At 42.7% G+C, this 4,961-nt stretch overlaps 1 protein-coding gene and 1 pseudogene across 4 annotated transcripts in view; both read right to left on the bottom strand.

The window, feature by feature from the left end:
* Trim9 (tripartite motif containing 9) overlaps nt 1–4,961 on the bottom strand; it is a 116,363-nt gene that overhangs the window by 62,393 nt on the left and 49,009 nt on the right. The window lies entirely within an intron of this gene.
* On the bottom strand, nt 911–4,032 carry LOC105743141 (annotated as a pseudogene).

Raw genomic sequence — 4,961 nt, 5'->3', positions numbered from 1 at the left:
TCAAGGCCCATTTGATGAAGAAATATTAGGGGCCAAAAATTGGAAAATTCAGTGTTTTGGTGGAGTGGGGAAAAAGTGGCATGGGTACTTAGTTTTAATACATAGATGACAGAGTATGTGGTTCACAGAATCTATACTTTTTATAAGTTGCAACAATTATTTTATAGATAGTTATAGGTATGTGATATCCTCTGAAAAGCATTCAGTGGGCATAGATTTCCTTTTTATAGAAGGGAATATACATAAGAGTATGTATAATGTAAGTTTGTAGTATATTCATAAACATAGTTGAACTTGTTCATTGGGTTATTCAGATAAATTATATTCTTGCTTATTATTAGTTTCCTTTACCTATACTATTCTAAAATAAACAAGTGATTAAATTTCTGGTGAAGACTGTTATGATCATGGTGTTCCTTGTTAGTAGAAGTTTTGCCTTATATAATCTCTTGCTTGGTTGTGTGTTACATTTTCTTTGTGTGTTCATTGTACATTTTATTTATTTTTTTATTGCATTTGGTTGTTATAGGGTCTTACTACGTAGCTCAGACTCATAGTGATCCTCCTATTTTCAGCCTCCCCAGTGCTGGGATTACAGGCCTGAGCCACCACGCCTGCCTGGACTCCATGGCCAGCTCAGCCTGCCCTAGGGGCGGGGCTGGCACAGCATGTGGTGCTGGGGATTGAACCACAGTGCCTGTGCTTGCCTAAGCAGGTGCTTCAGTCTGCTGAGCTATCTCACTGGTCCCTCATTATGCATTTTAGCATTAGTTATACTCTTCTGTGGCTTGACATCCATTTCACTGATATTATACATCCTTCACTTCTCTGGGCTCCCTGCTATAAAATGGTCCACTTTATTTATTTATTTTAGCTTTTCCATCCTTTATTACTGCAACAGCTTCACCTTTTATTTAGCCTTCTGACTCTGTGCTTGTGCCTCAAACACTTTCACCATGATTTTCTGCTCTTCAATGAGGAGAGCACGCTTGGTCCTGTTGCGGACACACTCGGCACACAAGGGACCCCTGTAAGTGCTGCTGACGTGCTTCTTCGTTTTAGACAATCTCTTAAGAACTTTAGGCCGCACAGCTCGAACCCCTCTGCCTGGGCACACACCACACGCAGATTTGGGGACCTTCCCAACCTTCTTGGCATAGAGGTAAACAATTCTAGTCCCTGGGGTTCAGGACAGCCTAGCTTTGTTAGAGGCAGTGTTGTAGGAAAGCCTACGATGGTACATCAGGCTCTGGACAATTATGAAAGCCTCTAGACACCGTAACCGGAAGAGCTCCGCTTTATTTTAAAACTAAGTTTATTTTTAACGTTAATGCAATAGTTTTCCCCTTTACCATGGGGGAAATGTGGGTTATTTATATTTATTGTGTTAATTGACATATGGGCTTTATTCCATGTTGCATATGAATTATAATAAAATACTTTTTCTTTTATGGATTTTTCATATTTCTTTTAATAGCTTCATCCTACTCATCAAATAATTTGCATGTTTTGTTACATTTCTCCATTTTGCAAGCTGTTACCTTCCCATATATTATCATGTGAATAAAGGTGGTTTACATTGGTCCATTACTAAGTAAAATGTAAAATATAACTTTGACCTCCATTGGATGCCACTCTAGTCTACAAATGCTTTAGCTTAATATTTATTATCTCTTGGAAATGAAGAAACACTCTTCTGAAGAATTTTTGGAGCCGGCCAGATAGCTCAGAGGACTACAGCACCTGCTTCGGCAGACGCAGGGACCGAGAGTTCGATCCCCAATGTGCTGTGCTGGCCCCACCCCTGGGAGGCACTGAGACTGCAATTGAGACTGGGCGTGGTGGCACGTGCCTGTAATCCCAGCACTTGGGAGGCTGAAAACAGGAAGATCACTACAAGTCTGATCTGCGTAGTGGGACCCTGTACTAAATATGTTTTTAAAAAAGAATTTTTAGATTGAACAGAAAATTAAAGGAATTCTATGAATAATGCATATTAAGGAGAGCCACTTACCAAAATATATTGTGAGTTATCTGGGAAGCCTAAGCGCCCTCGGTAAGAGTGTTCCTGTTCCCAGGGCCACATTCGTGGCTCCAGAAACTGTAGAAATGAGGCAGGACCCAGAAAAATACGGCCAGGCAAGATGTTTACTGGGACTTCTACTTGCGCAAGAAGGGAGTTTCAGCTCTGACTTAGGGCAAGTCAGGCGGGCAGCTTCTTGAACAAAGAGGAAGGAGGAACTAACACAGCAAATGGTCCTATCAAAAGTTTCCATTGGGGCCGAGGAGATGGCTCAGTGGAATAAGCACTTCCCTGGCAAGGGCAAGGGTCTGAGTTCAATCCCGGGTTCCGCCAAAGGGAAAAAAAAAAGTTTCCATCCAGGTCCTCCATGCAATTTGGGACTGAAGCTTACAGAGCACCTGCTTGGAGGCAGCATCTGCGAGCACCTCCTATGGGGCAAGTGGGTTTGCCAGAGGCTGACGGCATCTGGGTTGGGACCTTGTGCATGTGGCTGCTGAACAGTTCACTCCGGGGCTGCATGTGAGCCCTGCAGCTCCATTTTGTCTTCTGGCTCTGCTGTGAAAGCACAAAACAGGCTCAGTTCCTGAGGGATCCTGTCCCAGTATTTTGATCTTTCACCTGTGTTGCACGGTCCCCACTATCTCATTCCGACTAGAAGCACTATTCTTAGGTGGAATTTTGCACACCAGGAGTGCTGCCTCTCTTCTCCATCTCCTCGACCTCTTAGACCCCAAGGAGGGTCACAGTTCTTTCCTACGTCTCAAGCTTACTCACAATGCTGACCAGAAGAACATCCAAATTCAGTGTTATTATTATAGCATGAAGTTATTTATTTTATTATAATTTTTTTTGGCAGAACCAAAATGGTTTGAACTCAGGCCCTTGTGCTTGCAAGGCAAGCACTTACTCTACTGAGCTATCTTCCTAGCCCTACAGCATAAAGTTATAAGAGGCTATAGCGCAGGTAAAGTCTCTGTCTGGCATGCTCAAGGTCCTGGGTTTGAACCCAGCAATACACACACACACACACACACACACACACACACAATTTATGAATTCTGCGGCAAAATATAGGGGTCTCTTTAACTTTTTAAAAAAATTTAGAAATAACACAAAAGATAGCTGATAGGTAAGAAACTAAATAAGCTCAAAGTTAAGCATTTTCTTTTTCTTTCTTTCTTTCTTTTTTTTTTTTTTGCAGAACCAGGGATTGAACTCAGGCCCTTGCGCTTGCCAGGGAAGCGCTTATTCCACTGAGCCATCTCCCTGGCCCCTAGCATTTTCTTTAAACTTGAAAAATATCAACAATGTTACCATCTATGTCTCAGCCTATGAGACACTTTAAGCAGGATAAAAGCGACATTGGCTAGACCCACACCCATAAACAGCATTGATGAACATTCATTTTAAGTGAAGTCCTGCGGCTCAGAAGTATCACTGAGAGCAAGGACCAGCCAGTGGCACCAGGGTGACCAGAGTCAATCAGCATCAGGGCTGTTTCCTTCACGGTAAGCAGAATGACGGCCCCACAATGCCCATACCTCCATCCAGGGCTTGTTAATATGCTCCTTTACATGATGTGAGTAAAATTAAAGATCTAAATGATCTAGATGGGCCCAATTTAACCACAGGAATCTTCGAAAGCAGAGGACCTTTCTATCAGCTCTATTGCATCCTCCACAATGCTATGATTTTATTTAGGCCTAATTCAAAAAGTGGCTATTCTCCAGGGAGCAGGAACGACCAGATCATGGGGTAAGAAACTGGTGGTACGTGCCACCTCTGCCCATGACACCCTACACCACGAGAAGTGTCCCAACTGTTAGCAAGGCACAATTGCTATCAGGCCTGTGACACACAGGTGACCCTCCTGGTGACTCAGGATACCGCAGGGTCACAAGAAGGATGCGTGTGCAGAAGCTCTTTGTTCTTTACCTATGTGTCTGAGAGGCATTCAAACCTTTCGTATTGACGGTGAACCAAACATTGCTTCTTAATATTCCTAACATGACCGTCCTAAAGCCCGAAGAGCAGGAAAATCCCATCCCCCTTGGAAGGCCTCTCCCTCTCACTGCCACCGCATCAAGCAGTCTGGGAAGGAATTAAAACACAATCTTATTCTGATAATCATCCCTCTTCATTGGCAAAAGAAAAACTCTTTGGGATACTAAATAGTGTTTCTATTCCATTTAGGTTTTTCCTTCCCAGCACTGGAAGGTTTGCTAGGATCCGCGTCTTACAATTTCCATCTGCAACAAAATTAATAATGATCATGAGTATTATTCAGAAAAATGGATTGAAACTACATGTGACTTTTTTTTCACTCTTCCTCTCAGCATCTCTGTCAATTTGTTTCCATGCCAGTGAGCTGCAGCGCCAGCGTAGTGTAAAGAGGGATGGTTTCCATGACAACAGTTTTCTCTCTGCTAGCTAGAAACTAACATTTGACTCCCATGGAAATAAATCTCACTGTGGGAATTGGTTGGTTTTGTAAACGACTAAATAGCTATGCAATCGTTTCCAGAGAAAAGCTCGTGATAAGCTTGCAAAATCAAAGGTAGGTTAGCTGAGGTAACTAGGGGACCCACAGTGACACCACACAGGACCTTGTGCAGGACGTGACTGGTGACCTGAAGCTCACTGGACTCCTCCCAGAAGCCCTCCCCTGGGCTGTGCCACTGGCCCTGTTGTGAATCTCAATGATGTTTCCATCCAAGATGAAGAAAGAGATTCAAAAGATCCTCAGCATGAATGACCAGTATCAATCCCAACTACTTTTTCTTGAGTATTTCTAGAAACTTTTACTTTGTTGAAATTCTGAGAACAGATCTTAAGGAATCCAGTATGGTCAGAATTTAATTCTTCTTCTTCTTCTTCTTCTTCTTCTTCTTCTTCTTCTTCTTCTTCTTCTTCTTCTTCTTCTTCTTCTTCTTCTTCT

Source organism: Octodon degus, unplaced genomic scaffold, assembly GCF_000260255.1.
Source record: "Octodon degus isolate 3935 unplaced genomic scaffold, OctDeg1.0 scaffold00102, whole genome shotgun sequence".
Classification (NCBI taxonomy): domain Eukaryota; kingdom Metazoa; phylum Chordata; class Mammalia; order Rodentia; family Octodontidae; genus Octodon; species Octodon degus.
This window is presented reverse-complemented; position numbering and strand designations above follow the sequence as displayed.